Genomic DNA, 18,064 nt, shown 5'->3' on the forward strand with positions numbered 1-18,064 from the left:
CAACACAAAAAAGGGTTAATACAGAAGACAATTAGCTCTCTCATTGCTACTCCTGCACTGATAACCCCTGACCTCTGCAGGAACTCAGAGAACAGAGGTCAGAGGTTATCAGAGTAGTCAGGCAGAGAGCTAATTGTCTTCTGTATTAACCCTTTTTTGTTTTTCAGCATGTTAGAGAACAGTGGGTTACTTACACACCAGTAAATAAGGGGTTAAGCAAAAGGACACAGGAGGCTCTTATCTTCCCTGGGCCCCCTCCCTCCACGGGCCCCATAGAAACCGCCTTCCCTGCCTCTATGGTAGCTACGCCACTGTGTCTCACGTATCCAGGCCAGGGACCACTGCCCAGTTGCCTGCTGCCACTTTAGGGCAGTTAGCAGCAATTACGCAGGGACAGTGGGCGGGGCTGAACTTAGGGTACACTCAGGGCCGTATTTACCACTAGGCACCCGTGGTCCGGTGCCTAGGGCAGCACATTGCAGGGGGGCAGCATCAGGGAGTAGGGGGAAGAAAACAACTTTTTTTTTTTTTTTTACTCTCCCACCTCCCATTTAGACTTATCAGTAAATCTGGTGTCTTTTCGATGGGGGGTGGGGTGGTATGGTGGTATAAGTCAGGTCTGGTGTGGCAGTGTTATCCAGTCACAGTATGGCGGTATTAGTCAGGTCTGGTATGGCCCTGTTATCCAGTCACTGTATGGCGGTATTCAGGGCCGTCTTACCCATTGGGCATGGTAGGCGGCTGCCCGGGGGCCCTTGCGTCCTAGGGGGCCCCTGCCCGCTGTCACAGCGGGCAGGGGCCCCCTAGGACGCAAGGGTCCCCAGGCTGTCGCCTCCCATGCCCAATTGGTAAGACGGCCCTGCGCGCCCCCCTTCCCCTTCTCTTGCGACCGCAAGCACTTTCTTGCTTGCGATCGCAAGAGGAAATCCGGCCCCGGCTGATGCGTCGCTCCCTGGGGGATTCTCCGGGAGCGCACGCATCAGGAACCTCAGTGCGCGTCGCTGGGGTTTCCTGTACCGGAAGTCCCGGCCTGGGCGCACACTGAGCTTCCGGATGTGTGCGCTCCCTGAGAATCCCCCGGGGAGCGACGCATCAGCCGGGGGCAGAAGAGGAGAGGAAGCAGCGACGGGGGGAGCGCTGGTAGGTGAGTTGGGTGTTTGTTTTTTTTATCTGCTGTGCAGGGGGCCATCTATAAGGGGGGAATACGGGGGAGCCATCTATAAGGGGGGAATACGGGGGAGCCATCTATAGGGGGGGATACAGGGGGAGCCATCTATAAGGGGGGAATACGGGGGAGCCATCTATAGGGGGATACAGGGGGGGAGCCATCTATAGGGGGGGATACAGGGGGGAGCCATCTATAAGGGGGTGATACAGGGGGAGCCATCTATAGGGGGGATACAGGGGGGAGCCATCTATAGGGGGGGATACAGGGGGAGCCATCTATAGGGGGGATACAGGGGGAGCCATCTATAGGGGGGGATACAGGGGGAGCCATCTATAAGGGGGGAATACGGGGGGAGCCATCCATAGGGGGGAGCCATCTATAGGGGGGATACAGGGGGGAGCCATCTATAGGGGGGGAATAAGGGGGAGCCATCTATAGGGGGGATACAGGGGGAGCCATCTATAGGGGGGGATACAGGGGGGAGCCATCTATAGGGGGGGGATACAGGGGGAGCCATCTATAAGGGGGGAATACGGGGGAGCCATCTATAGGGGGGGATACAGGGGGAGCCATCTATAAGGGGGGAATACGGGGGAGCCATCTATAGGGGGGATACAGGGGGGAGCCATCTATAGGGGGGGATACAGGGGGAGCCATCTATAGGGGGGGATACAGGGGGAGCCATCTATAAGGGGGGAATAGGGGGGCGCCATCTATAGGGGGGATACAGGGGGGAGCCATCTATAGGGGGGATACAGGGGGGAGCCACCTATAGGGGGGGAATAAGGGGGAGACATCTATAGGGGGGGATACGGGGGGAGCCATCTATAGGGGGGGATACGGGGGGGAGCCATCTATAGGGGGGGATACAGGGGGGAGCCATCTATAGGGGTTGATACAGGGGGGAGCCATCTATAGGGGGGGTACAGGGGGAGCCATCTATAGGGGGGGATACAGGGGGGAGCCATCTATAGGGGGGGATACAGGGGGAGCCATCTATAGGGGGGATACAGGGGGAGCCATCTATAGGGGGGGGATACAGGGGGGGGCATATACAGGGGGGAGCCATCTATAGGGGGGGTACAGGGGGAGCCATCTATAGGGGGGATACAGGGGGGAGCCATCTATAGGGGGGATACAGGGGGGAGCCATCTATAGGGGGGGATACAGGGGGGAGCCATCTATAGGGGGGGATACAGGGGGAGCCATCTATAGGGGGGATACAGGGGGGAGCCATCTATAGGGGGGATACAGGGGGGAGCCATCTATAGGGGGGGATACAGGGGGGAGCCATCTATAGGGGGGATACAGGGGGGAGCCATCTATAGGGGGGGGATACAGGGGGAGCCATCTATAGGGGGGGATACAGGGGGAGCCATCTATAAGGGGGGAATACGGGGGCGCCATCTATAGGGGGGATACAGGGGGGAGCCATCTATAGGGGGGATACAGGGGGGAGCCACCTATAGGGGGGAAATAAGGGGGAGACATCTATAGGGGGGGATACGGGGGGAGCCATCTATAGGGGGGGGGGGATACGGGGGGGAGCCATCTATAGGGGGGGATACAGGGGGGAGCCAACTATAGGGGTTGATACAGGGGGGAGCCATCTATAGGGGGGGTACAGGGGGAGCCATCTATAGGGGGGATACAGGGGGGAGCCATCTATAGGGGGGATACAGGGGGGAGCCATCTATAGGGGGGGATACAGGGGGGAGCCATCTATAGGGGGGGATACAGGGGGAGCCATCTATAGGGGGGATACAGGGGGGAGCCATCTATAGGGGGGATACAGGGGGGAGCCATCTATAGGGGGGGATACAGGGGGGAGCCATCTATAGGGGGGATACAGGGGGGAGCCATCTATAGGGGGGGATACAGGGGGAGCCATCTATAGGGGGGGATACAGGGGGAGCCATCTATAAGGGGGGAATACGGGGGCGCCATCTATAGGGGGGATACAGGGGGGAGCCATCTATAGGGGGGATACAGGGGGGAGCCACCTATAGGGGGGAAATAAGGGGGAGACATCTATAGGGGGGGATACGGGGGGAGCCATCTATAGGGGGGGATACGGGGGGGAGCCATCTATAGGGGGGGATACAGGGGGGAGCCAACTATAGGGGTTGATACAGGGGGGAGCCATCTATAGGGGGGGTACAGGGGGAGCCATCTATAGGGGGGGATACAGGGGGGAGCCATCTATAGGGGGGGATACAGGGGGAGCCATCTATAGGGGGGATACAGGGGGAGCCATCTATAGGGGGGGATACAGGGGGGAGCCATATACAGGGGGGAGCCATCTATAGGGGGGGGTACAGGGGGAGCCATCTATAGGGGGGATACAGGGGGGAGCCATCTATAGGGGGGGATACAGGGGGGAGCCATCTATAGGGGGGGATACAGGGGGGAGCCATCTATAGGGGGGGATACAGGGGGAGCCATCTATAGGGGGGATACAGGGGGGAGCCATCTATAGGGGGGGATACAGGGGGGAGCCATCTATAGGGGGGATACAGGGGGGAGCCATCTATAGGGGGGATACAGGGGGGAGCCATCTATACGAGAGGGGGGGATATAGGGGGGAGCCATCTATAGGGGGGATACAGGGGGGAGCCATCTATACAGGGGGGGGATACAGGGGGGAGCCATCTATAAGGGGGATACAGGTGGGAGCCATCTATATTAGGGGGGGGATACAGGGGGGAGCCATCTATAGGGGGGGATACAGGGGGGAGCCATCTATACAAGGGGGGGGGGTAACAGGGGGGAGCTATCTATAAGGGGGGAATACGAGGGAGCCATCTATAAGGGGGTAATACAGGGGGAGCCATCTATAAGGGGGGGGGATACAGGGGGAAGCCATCTATAAGGGGGGGATACAGGGGGGAGCCATCTATAAGGGGGGGATACAGGGGGGAGCCATCTATAAGGGGGTAATACAGGGGGAGCCATCTATAAGGGGGGGATACAGGGGGAAGCCATCTATAAGGGGGTAATACAGATGTGCAGTGTGTAGAGAGATGAGGATGGTGTCAGAGTGTGGAGCCTAATATGTCTGTCTGGCAAATTCTGTGGATTCGTGGCTCGGAGAAGTTCTCATAACGGCACAGGGCAAATGGAAAAGAAGATGAAAAGGGAAGAACTCCGATCAGAGAAGACGTCTCATGTGAGTCACTTGATGTATCTGCACTGTAATATACTGTATATGGTGTACAGAACCTGTGTAGAGCTGGGTACCTCTATATGACTGGATGAGGTGATAGTGATCTGTGTACAGTGGATTAGTCAGTAGCAGCGGTGGTGTTAGTCAGTATGCGGTGGTAATATTTGTTGCTTGTTATCTGGCATATATATAGAGAAGGGCAAAACAACATGTCTCATATAGACAGAGGGGCAACAACATGACTATTATATTATATATGAACCATGTTGTTTCCCTGTATTCTGTATAGATGAGACATGTTGCACTGGTGTGACAATAAACCCTGCAGATTGCTGTTGGAAGTGCTGTCTCCATTGCGTTTTTTGGATACTTTGAAGCCAACCTGCTCTGGTTTGGTGAGGCGGCACGCACGGTTATTTTTTGTTTTTGCGCTGCTGAAAGACTGTATTGTGAATTAAAGTTTATGTTAACAATAATTAGTATTTTTTATTGTACGTAATTGTACTGGCTAGGGGCGGGGTTGCAAAGATGGGGGGGGGTTTTGATGGCGGCGGCCGCGGGGGGTGGGGCCCAATTCGCACCTCTGCCCAGGGGCCCATAATGCTGTTAAGACGGCCCTGGCGGTATTGGTCAGGTCTGGTGTGGCTGTGATAAATGTGACGCCTGGAGCTATTACCTGCCAATCTACCAATCCTGTGGTGATAATTCCTTCAGACAATATGTATTGATTCAGTGTGGCAAATGTGGCTGTTATATGACGACCCTGACCGAGCAGCGGTAGCCAAACGTCAGGGCAAAAGAACAGTGGAGGAGTATTGTGCCGAGTTCCGCCAGTGGTGCAATCCATCCTGGTGGAATGATCCTGCACTTAGATGCCAATTTAAGCAGGGGTTTTCTGATGGCATTAAGAATGCCTGGACAGGACACCCAGATCCTCCTACGCTTAAGCATGCCATGGGTTTGGCCGTACGTATCAACAGTAGACTCTGTGACAGACATAGGGAGAAAGTAGGCTCTGGCCGTTCTAAATGCTCTGTCTCCTCTGTCAAAAACCCTATTGTTACCCCTGATATTCTTGAAGACGAACCCATGCAGCTGGGAAGATTGTATGCCAGGACCAGACAAGAACACCGGAGACACAACGGTCCATGTTACTATTGTGGTGAAAAGGGACTCTTCATCAGTTTCTGTCCCAAGCGGCAAGAATACCAGCTACCGGATCATCGGCATTCAGGTGACTCCCAGGAAAGTCACTTGGGCTGAACCTGTTTTTTCTGTAGCTGATGTGAATGTGTCATGTTCTTCTGCCCGTCCTGTCAGTAAGCCTGTTCTCCATGCCATGGAACCTTCTTCTGATGAATGGGAGTCAGATGGTCCTGAGGCCCCTCATAAAAAGGGGAGTACTGTCATTACTGTATCTTTGCGGCACTGATTTTCTTGTATTTGTTCTGTTTCTGTGTTTTGTTTTGCATTAATCTGAACACTGGTTTATTTTGTCACTTCATTGTTAATCTTGTATTTGTTCTTTCTGTGATGGGCAGGTCTTCCTGCCAGTGGATGTGTTTTGTGGTCAGGTGCCTGTGATTGGAGATCAGGGGGATGGTCCAATTGTGTTCTGCACCCCCGGCCTCCTATATATACACCCCCAGTCTGCATACTGCTTGGGGGTTATTCAGCTTGTCTCTGCCTGCTGCTTCTGACTCCGCTATTCTGTTTTTGTTCTGACCCTTCTGCTTTGTATATCTGACCATCCCTGCTCGCTGCCCCTGACCATATTGCCTGTTTTTGACTACACCTATTGGATCCTGATTTTGTACTTTTGCTGCCCTGCACCCCTTTTATGGCTTCTCACACTTTTTGTACTGGTGCCTTATCCAACAGATGAGGGTGATGCCTCAGCCATACCAGACAGACTGATGGGACACCTGGACCTCGTGTAAATAGTATAATTCGGGTATACCAACCGTGAGTATGCCACAAATATCCCAAGCTATTGACTATAAGAATATGAGAATATAGGGAGGTAAGCTAAAAAGTAACTTGTACTGGTACCGTCACCTACACCGGGTGTAGGTGACGGTACTTGTGGTGACAGGACACACTGTAATATTTATGGGATTGCTTTCCCTAGCAGACAGTGACCTGCACGAGACATATACGTACTGGGTTATAAGCTGTGATACATTTGGGACTAAACGGTTCCTTAAACAGACTTTGACTGGTACGGACTACTTACTTACTTTACCGACCAATTAGGATATAGCAACACATTGTAGCTACTGTTGGTCCTTAGGTATTGTTAAGACTTGGAGAGAAAGTGCTATATGCACACTGTATATATTGTATAGATTCATTGTACTTTTTGTATACCATTTATTTTATTATGATATGAATAAAAGTTACTTTTTAGCTTACCTCCCGACACCTGAACCTCACCAGACAGACAGACAGACAGACAGACGGAATGCCTCAGCCCAGGGCCGGATTAAGGTTGGTAGAGGCCCTGGGCAACAATTTTGTTGGGGCCCCCCCATTTTCTTCCCCTACAAATAAACCATACAGCAATCTATACAGGTGGCTGATTACTGTAGGGGACTTAGCACCTACCCCTCCTCACTCATATGGAGCCTCCTCTGTTCTGCATATGATGGTCCCTAGAGGCTGCAGTGCAGAGGAAGATGCCAGGCCCTAGAAACAGGATGGGGGAGGGGTGAGCATCGCTGTGTTTTCCCACTTAATTCAATGCGAGAACACAGCACTTTGGCACTTTCTGTGCTCTCTTGCGCACTGTGTTAGCCACCACAGCAGCATATGGAGTTGTGAATCGCAGGCAGACCTGGACTTGCAAGTCTAGGTCCCATCTTCAGTTCCCAACCATATAAACTACCTGAAGCAGTAAAGAGCACCCAGAAAGTACTTAAAGGCTGTGTATAATCTATAGCGGATATGCTACATGTGAATATACCCTAAGGATCATGGCATATATAGCTGCACACAGGCTACATGTCATATGCTGCACACAGGCTATATATACCATATGCTGCACACAGGCTATATATACACCATATGCTGCACACAGGCTATATATCATACACTGCACACAGGCTATATACCATACACTGCACACAGGCTATATGTCATATGCTGCACACAGGGTATATATCATAGGCTGCACACAGGCTTTATACCATACACTGCACACAGGCTATATATTATAGGCTGCACACAGGCTATATACCATACACTGCACACAGGCAATATATCATAGGCTGCACACAGGCTATATACCATACACTGCACATAGGCTATATACCATACACAGCACACAGGCTATATATCATACACTGCACACAGACTATATACCATACACTGCACATAGGCTACATGTCATATGCTGCACACAGGCTATATATGTGTATATATATATATATATATATATATATATATATATATATATACACACACACCTCTGCTCTGATATATGCCCCTATAGTATATACCCCTGCTCTGATATATGCCCCCATAGTATATGCCCCCTGCTCTAATATATGCCCCTATAGTATATATCCCTGCTCTGATATATGCCCCTATAGTATATATCCCTGCTCTGATATATGCCTCTATAGTATATACCCCTGCTCTGATGTGCCAATACAAAACAAAACCTCATACTCACCTGATCTGGGCAGATTACAGGTCTTCTCTCTTCTGGCTCTTCTCTGTTCCTTCAGCCTGTCAGCCACTGTGACAAATGCTCCAGCATGCTTCATGATGTCACATCCCTGCTGGAGAGATCAGGTTTCCTTGCTAAGGTCCCACGCAGCCCTCTCCTCAGTGAGGGTGAGGGGCAAGGGGGAGTGAGGACCTCGGCAGGAGACAGGCACCCGGAAGCTTGACAGGAAGAATCCATTCAAAGACCCACCAGGGGGGAGTCTGAGCCTGCCGAGAGGGAGATGCTTACACAGGATTAACCCTACACATCCCTCCCTGGACAGCATGTAGTGTTGCCAGTGCTGTATCCAGGTAGGGTTTCCACATGCTTTTTGCGCGTGGGACTGGCTCCCAGACACCACTTCTGGGTTTGGGCTGGTGGAGGCCCCCTAGTGGTGGAGGCCCCTTGGCACGTGCCCCTTGTGCCCTCCCTTTAATCCGGCCCTGCCTCAGCCTCACCATCTGCGGTTGAAATAAAAATATTGCTCCGTCTACCCTTCATTTGATTCCTGAACTCTGTGAAGCATTAAAATATCTACAATGTAAGTCAGTAATGTTGGTAAACCAGATAGGCTGCATTGCCACATATATGTGAATGCAAACATCTGAAGCAACACCCGCTTGTGTTCTCCAATGGGCGTGTAATGTCAGGACTTTCAGCAATGCCATACAGCCATTGGATAAAACATGGGACATGGTTTAAAGGGATTATCCAGAGAGAAGAAAAGGTCCTACCCCTTCTGCTCTCCAGCGATCCACTTTCTCCCTCTGACCTTCTCTGGTGATAATTTCTGAGATGGGGGGGGGGGGGGGAAGGGGGGAAACCACACCTGTGCACAATATCCGCTAGTTTCCTGATGTTGGTGTGACATTGGTAACATCAGGCAGCTATTGATCAACATGCAACCTGCTCCCTCCCCTGCCTCGTCTCGGAACACAGTCAGTGGGAGGAAGCACCAGAGAGCAGAAGAGGTAGGACCTTTTCTGCTCTCCGAAAAACTCCTTTTGGCTATGTTCCCATGCAGTATTTTGCTCAGTATTTTTTAACCAAAACCAGGAGTGGATTGAAAACACAGAACGGCTTTGTTCACAAACTGCTGAAATTGAGTGGATGGCCGTCATTTAATGGCAAATAATTACAGTTATTTAAAAACAATGGCCGTTGTTTTGAAATTGCCTCATCAACAAGAGGATACCTTGCTTGTGGGACCCACCTCATAGTATGAGAAGCACTACTCTATGGGACATCTAAGCAGTAGCGGTCTTGGGCACCATGCATCCCACACAATTGCGTGGGACCCCCGACATCCAGGGGGGCCCCGCTCTGGTGCCCAAGACCGCTGCGGCTAACTATGTGCGCTCGTAACGAGCGCACATAGTTACAGGCAGCAGCGGCACTGACAGGGCAAGAGCCATTGGCTCCCTCCCTGTCAGTCACTCTTGTGGCCGCAGGAAGTGTTTTCCCTGCGGTCACAAGAGGCTGCTCTGTGTCTCTGGTGCCGGCGCTCGAGGCGTCACTGGAGCGCCGGTGCCATGACAACGGGAGAGCGTCCTTATGTGACCGCAGGGGAAACACTTCCCGCGGCCACAAGAGGAAAGAGAAGAGAAGAGAAAAGAAGAGGAGATGCCAGTCCCAGGTGAGTAAAAATGTTTTTTTTTTTTTTTTTGTGTTATATACTATATAGGAGGTGGAGCACACAGTGGAGGCCTATATAAAACGGAAGGAGCGCACAGGGGGGCTATATAAACGGGGGGAGCGCACAGGGGGCTATATAAACGGGGGGAGCGCACAGGGGGGCTATATAAACGGGGGGATCGCACAGGGGGGCTATATAAACGGGGGGAGCGCACAGGGGGGCTTTATAAATGGGGGGAGCGCACAGGGGGGCTATATAAATGGGGGAGCGCACAGGGGGGCTTCATAAACGGGGGGAGCACACAGTGGGGGTCTATATAAGCGGGGGAGCTCACAGGGGGGCTATATAAACAGGGGAGCACACAGGGGGGCTCTATATAAGTGGGGGAGTGCACGGGGGCTATATAAACGGGAGCGCACAGGGGGGCTATATAAACGGGAGCACACAGGGGGCTATATACAAGTGGGGGAGCTCACAGGGGGCTATATACAAGTGGGGGAGCTCACAGGGGGCTATATACAAGTAGGGGAGCTCACAGGGGGGCTATATAAGGGGGGAGCACACAGGGGGGCTATATACAAGTGGGGGAGCTCACAGGGAGGCTATATACAAGTGGGAGAGCACACAGGGGGTATATAAAACTGGGGGCAGCACACGGGGTATATACAACTGGGGGCAGCACACGGGGGGTATATACAACTGGGGGGAGCACACGGGGTATATACGACTGGAAGCAGCACACAGGGGGTCTATATAGTATACTGGGGGAGCACACAGGGGGGCTATGTATAACTGGGTGATCACACAGCTCTATATATAACTGCGGGAGCACACAGGGGGGTCTATATACCACTGGGGACAGCACACAAGAGGTATATACTACTGGGGGCAGCACACAAGTGGTATTTACTACTGTCGGCAGCGCACAAGGGGTCTATATAACGGGGGGCAGCACACAGCGGTCTTAATTACATTGGGACTGCACAGAAGTGCCTATATGCCTCACTACTATACTGGGGCACAGAACATACCTAATTATTAAGTGGGAGCACAGGGACACCTTTAATCTGTGGGGGCACAGAGGGGCGTAACTACTATATAGACGTAGAGGGGACCTAACTACTGGATGTGTTGGAGCCTAAAATATTTCTCTGACAGATTCTGGAGGGAAGATTACCAGTCACTGGATGTAACTGCACTCTGTTATAGGGTCTGTAGTGATAGGGGTCATGGTGTGGCAGTATTATCTTATGGCATCATTGGTAATATCTTCCTGTTTTGTTCAGAGCAGTTTTGAGGTGATATGTAATCTCTGTATGGTGGTAGGAGGGTTATAAGAGGACTACTGTGGGGGGGGGGGGGGGAGCGCATGTCGAGGAGGGGGGGCATGGGGGGGCCCCAGACATGATTTTGCTTGGGGCCCCAGAAATGCCAAGACCGCCCCTGCATCTAAGACCCAAAGCGAGTGGTGGCAGAACATGCGTTGTGCTGCTCCATCCACTCAAGCAAAAGTGTCCTCCATTATCGTAATTGGTGGGGCTCCCCGGGCAGCACAGAACTATGACCAGACGAAGTGACTAATGTAAGAGAAGCCTGGCCCGCTTATATATATATCCGGGAATTAATTATGTACATACATTAAACAAACAACCTACAGGAGATGAATATACTGTATCCACTTTTGTATCAATCTTCTTGTCAAGAAATGTAATAGTGCTGTCACAGTCCCAGATGCATTTACTATACATAAAGTCTACTCCATAAAAGCTTCATGTGCCTCTGCTTTACACATCCGCCCCATATGGCTAATGGTACAATCTACAGATATATACATATACTTATAGATGCAGAGTCCTTGGAACCGTCTCTGTGCTGGAATAACCTTCCCATCTGATGCATTTATGGTATAACAGGAAATATCATCCTACAAACCCAGTTCCACAAATTACAGCAGCCTTTTCCCTAGAAATCATAGGAGAACGCTGGTTGCACTTACTGTGGGGACAGAATGTCCTATAAGTTACTATAAGGGACTTATAATAGTTTGTTGAATGTGCCTACTAGTGATGAGCGAGTACTAAAATGCTCAGGTGCTCGTAACTCAAGACTAATATTTCCCGATACTCGGGTGCTAGTTTCGAGTAACGAACCTCATTGAAGTCAATGGGAAACTCAAGCATTTTTTTCAGGGGACCCAAACTCGGCACAGGGGAGGTTGTGTGAAAACCTGTCAACCTCAGAAAAAGATGGGAACACCACAGAAATGGACAGGAAACAGCAGGGGCAGCATGTATGAATGCCTCCGAGGCTGCCTAATCGCACCTTTACGCCAAATTCTGGGCAACAACATGGCAGTGATCAGGGGCGTAGCTAATGTCTCTTGGGCCCTGGTGCAAGAGGTCAACTTGGGCCCGCCCCCCCCTTCCTTAACCAAGCGATGCTATTGGTGTGTGTGTATATATATATATATATATATATATATATATATATAATAAATCTCAAGACTGATATTACGAATTATACCAGTATATGGGAAATATTATTACCGTACATAATACCGCCATACTGTTACTAACCAAATTCTGTATACTGAGACCAATATTACCAATAATACCAGTATAGAGGAAGGAAATATTACCACCACACCACAACCACTATAGTGTTACTGACCATATCCTGTATACTAAATCCAATAAAACACAGTACCAAACAACAAGTAACAAATAACACCGCCATATACTAACACTGCCACATACTGACTAACACCACCGCTACTGTACAACACCACCACATACTGACTAACACCACCGCTGCCACTGACTAACACCACGGCTGCTACTGACTAACACCACCACTGCTACTGACTAACACCAACACATAATGACTAACACCGCGGCTGCTACTAAATAACATCCACTGTACACAGATCACTATCAACTCATACAGTCATATAGAGGCTGACCCAGCCCTACACAGGCTCTGTACACCATATACATTACAGTGCAGTTACATCAGGTGACTCACAGGGGACGTCTTCTCTGATCGGAGTTCTTCCCTTTTCATCATCTTCTTCTGTCCTGGGCCATTATGAGAACTTCTCCGAGCCACAAATCCACAGAATCTGCCAGACAGACATGTTAGGCTCCTCACTTTGTTACCATCCTCATCTCTCTACACAATGCACATCTTTATTGGCCCCTTTACACCCTCATTTAGTGGGTAGGCTGACTCTATGTGACCCCCTTATAGTATATGCCCTCCTCTGTGTGGTCCACTATAGTACATGCCCTATTGCATACACTCCCCATGTAGTCTCCCTTATAGATGGCCCCCCATGTAATCCCCCTTCTAGATGCCCCCCATGTTATCCCCCTTATAATGGCCCCCATGTAACACCCTCATAATGGCCCCCATTGTAATCCCCCTTATAGATGGCCCCCATTATAATCCCCCTTATAGATGGCCCCCATTGTAATCCCCCTTATGGATGGCTCCCATTCTAATCCTCCTTATAGATTGCCCCCATTGTAATCCCCTTTATAGATGGCCCCCATTGTAATTCCCTTTATAATCCCCTTATAGATGCCCCCCATTGAAACCCCCTTATAATGGCAGCAAGTCTGTGCAAAACAAAACAAACAAACACACAACTCACCTGACAATTCGCTCCCCCACCGTGTCTCTCTCCTCCTCGGTCTGGCTGTCGGCTGCCGCGCGGCTCCCGGCTCCCTGGCTTTGTCCCGTCCCCGGCCGCACACGAACCATAGAGCTCTGTGCGCACTGGGGATGTTACTTCTGGCACAGAGGTCACTGCGCCAGAAGTACCATCCCTGACGCACACAGGGCTCTATGGTTCATGTGCGGCCGGGGACGGGACAGGCAGGGAGCCGGGAGCCGTCCCAGTCTCCCTCTTGTGACCGCAAGCAAAACCCTGCTTGCGGTCACAAGAGGGAATGGGAGGGGGTAGTGCAGTGACAAGGGGGGGCGTCGCGGGCCCCCCCTTTGTAGCGGCCCGGTCGCAGCGGCGACTGCTCCCACCGCGGTAGCTACGCCATTGGCAGTGATCACACAGTGAAGGATTAAAACAGAGGTAGCATATGAACCACCCCAAAATTTAGCCTGGCACAGCATGGCAGTGAGAACACAGGGAACCATTAAAACAGAGGTAGCATATGAACCACCCCAAAATTAAGCTTGACATAGCATGGCAGTGAGAACACAGGGAACCATTAAAACAGAGGTAGCATATGAACCACCCCAAAATTTAGCCTGGCAAAGCATGGCAGTGAGAACACAGGGAACCATTAAAACAGAGGTAGCATATGAACCACCCCAAAATTTAGCTTGACATAGCATGGCAGTGAGAACACAGAGAACCATTAAAACAGAGGTAGCATATGAACCACCCAAAAACTTAGCCTGACACCACAGAACACCACGGAAATGGACAGGAAACAGCAGGGGCAGCATGCATGGATGCCTCTGAGGCTTCCTAATCGCACCTTTACGCCAAATTCTGGGCAACAGCCTGGTGGTCTACCTCAAGACAATAGTGCTGAAACAGACCAAGATGGGCAAGGCACATGCGACCAAGGTCAAAGGCCTGAAGGTCACTTTGAAGGTCAAAGGCCTTGGAGAGTGTTCCCCTGCCAGTGCCTGACAAGCTGACTTCTCCCCTCCTCCCCCCTTAATAACTTTCCCAGTCTTTTTAATTGGGGAATGACACCCCCTGACTACTTTAGCAGTTGGGGTAATTTTCCCAGTATCATGTCACTCACTACTTCTCCCCTTCTCCCCTCTTCTGTTTTGGCGAACGAATTTGAAATACATTTTTTTTATTATTCTTTTTGAAATCTGAAGTGTAATTTGATTTTGAGTTTGAATTCGAATTAGTTTAAATTTTGAGTTTGACTATAACATGGTATGAAATGGACAATACAATCATCCAATAGAAATAGCCAGATTATGGCTAGATTTAGCCTCACACCCTCATGCAGTTGTGCATGAGAGGCAAAATCATTGGAGGTAGAGACGAAGAAATAACAATACAGTCTTCTTAAGAGGCCCCAGAATTTGAATGAATACACTTTTAATCCTTTAAAGAGTATCTAAGAGAGGGAAAGTGCGGTAGTAGTGGGTAGACTTTTTCCACCATTTTCACTGTCTTTTCCTTTTAACTGTGGCCTCTATCTTGGAGATACAATAGATGACCAGACAGCCCTGCAAAATAGTCAAATTTGAATTCGACTATTAGTCGAATTAAAGTCAATTTGATTTAAAAATTGAAATGGAAGATTAAATAAAAAGGCCATGAAGTGGCCTTTAACGAGCAGCTGACTACTGCCTTTGAAACAGCTACAAAATAAAAGGACGGCAGAGGACACCCGCAAGTTAACATCCACCAATTGTATGGTTTGAAATGGACAACACAAGGATCCTAAATTAGGATCCACCATTTTCACTGTCTGTTCCTTTTAACTGTGGCATGTACCTTGGAGATACATACAATAGATGACCTAACAGCCCTACAAAATAGCACTTGACCTGAAGTCGATTTGATTTGAAATTTGAAATCGAAGATAAACAAAGGCCATAAAGTGGCCTTTACTAAGCTGCTGACTTTTGCCTTTGAAACAGGTACAAAATGAAAGGACTGCAGAGGACACCTGCAAGTTTACACCCACCATTTATATGGTTCGAAATGGACAACACAAGACAAGGATCCTAAATTAGGATCCACCATTTTCACCGTCTGTTCCTTTTAACTGTGGCGTGTATCTTGGTGATATATACAATAGATGACCTGACAGCCCTGCAAAATAGCACTTGAATTGAATTTGATTTGATTTGAAATTGAAGATTAAAAAAAAGACCATAAAGTGGCCTTTATCAGCCTTTAGATGAGGCAGGCGTGGAACCTCCCAAAAATTATGCCTGACAAAGCATGGCAGTGATAACTCAGTGAACAAGGTAGATAAAGCAGGCGTTCAACCTCCCAAAAATTAGGCCTGACACAGCAGAGTACCGAGGGACAGCCACTGCCATGAGGTTCCTAAAAGCCTGTCTCTACCAGCCGATAGGGCACCATCTCCAGGCTCAGCAGTTTGCCTATGCGCACATTTAGGGCTTGTGCATGCAGGTGAGTGGCAGTGTATTTGCGCTTCCGTTCAAAGGTCTGTTGTAGGGACAGTTGAACACTGCACTTGGACACCTTGCTGGAGGGTGTGGAGCATAGTGCAGGGGAAGGGGTGCGTGTAGGGTGGGAGACGCTCGTGCCTGGGGCCTGGGCGGGCGGACTGACAGAGCCAGCACCTGACACAGGGGAAGGAGCAGGGGTGTGACTTGCAGTAACTGAACGGCCTTGGTTCCACTGAGTGGGGTGTTTAGCACTCATATGCCTGCGCATGCTGGTAGTGGTTAGGCTGGTAGTGGTGGCTCCCCTGCTGATCCTGGCGTGGCACAGGTTGCACACTACAGTCCGTTGTCCTCCGCAGTTTCTTTAAAGAACCTCCAGACTTGCGAACATCTAGGCCTGGCTACGGGAGTTTGACTCTACTTGCTGTGGCCCTGCTTCTCCCTCTGCCCAAATAAAGAAACCCTGCTGACTGGCTGCAGATGAGAAAAGATACTGGTCACACTAGTTTTTGGAGGTTGTCGTATAGAGTCTGTGTGTAAGTGGTGGTATATGGTGTATGCCATCCTCTTACACAGGACAATGAGCAGTGAGGTTCTATGCAGCTGTGCTACAAATCACAGCAATACAATGTACAACAGCAGCAGCACCAGCCACAAAAATATAATAGTACTGAGGACTTCTTTGGGGTCTGTATGCAACACCTAATGTCCCCTTTCTGCCAATAGCTGATCACCACAGTGTGCTGGTGAAATCGTGTTAGCTGCACTGCAACTCCCAGCCAGCAGTCTGGAGTAATCCAAAAAAAATAAAGATTTTAAGCTGTTGGGTTCTTTCTCTAGTATCCCTGCCTACTGGAACGTTAATTCCCTCCCTAACACTCTCCCTGACCGGCAGCAGCTCTGTCCCTATTCTCTTCCAGTATGCATGTGAGGCGAGCACCGCCGGCCCAGATTCTTATGTGCCAGGGTCATCTGATCTGGCCAACCAATCGATGTTATCGACATGTATGGGTCCCACGTGATGCTACGATCTCCCAAAGGGGAGGGGGGGGGAATGCTCAAGCCTTCCTGGACATGCATAACTATTATTGGGAGTTTTGGGGGGATATTGGCTTATACATAATTACTGAAAAAGAATAAGACATCTACCCCCGGGACATCAGACTGACATCAGCCACAACACCCATATATACAACTTATGTAACTCTGGTCAGATATGATAGGTACAATACCAGTCTTCACCTATATGGGGCTTCTTTCCCATAGAGAGCAGTCAATTGCCCCTGGACTTGTGTGTTATTTTCATCCTGGCCAATGCATCATCTTGTATTATAGAATATGACAGCTACCCCTAGCACATGATCACAGATATCCTTCATAACACCCCTATAGTAACCTCCACTCTGCAACGGTATAACAGTCTTCACCTTTAGCTGCCATCTTGCCCGTAGAGAAATATACAGTATTCCAGCTCACGATAACACGGTGTATTTCAGTAGGAAGCAATGCAGTATTATTTTAGTCTCACATTTCTGGCATAAGCCACTTGGCAGGCAGCACAGGAAATACTACTACTGCAATTGACTTTCATAGCATTGTCCCCTGGCCGGTAGTGGCCTAGTAGCCGACATCTAAAGCTTTTCTCAAGAATTATATTAATATATTAATTAGAAGTTGAGGTCAATGAAAACTCCTTTAATCTCTTCCCATCGCAGCAGGTTTTACAGACAGCATTTTAATTTTTTTCTTCATTCTACCTAATTGTAATTTTTAATATGTTTTATATGGCAAGTTCTGGCCGAGACGGACGGTGAAAGTGGGGTGACAGCTTGCTCAGCCAATCACAGGGTTCTCACAACTACAGCGCATCAAATGGTGCAGGTAATGATTTCTGAAAGCCTTAAAATGAGTCACCAGTGCAACCAGGCGGTGGGGAAAGCAAATCGTATGCTGGGGTGTATAGCTAGAGGTATAACCAGTAGGAAGAGGGAGATTGTGATCCCGCTGTATAGAGCTCTGGTGACATCACATCTGGAATACTGTGTCCAGTTCTGGAGACCTCACCTAAAAAAGGACATTGATAAAATAGAACGGGTCCAAAGACGAGCTACAAAAATGGTGGAGGGTGTGAGGCATAAACCATATCAGGAAAGACTTAAGGATTTGAATCTGTATAGTCTGGAGGAAAGACGGGAAAGGGGGGACATGATTGAAACCTTTAAGTATGTTAAGGGACTAAATAAGGTT

This window comes from Dendropsophus ebraccatus, chromosome 3, assembly GCF_027789765.1.
Source record: "Dendropsophus ebraccatus isolate aDenEbr1 chromosome 3, aDenEbr1.pat, whole genome shotgun sequence".
Classification (NCBI taxonomy): domain Eukaryota; kingdom Metazoa; phylum Chordata; class Amphibia; order Anura; family Hylidae; genus Dendropsophus; species Dendropsophus ebraccatus.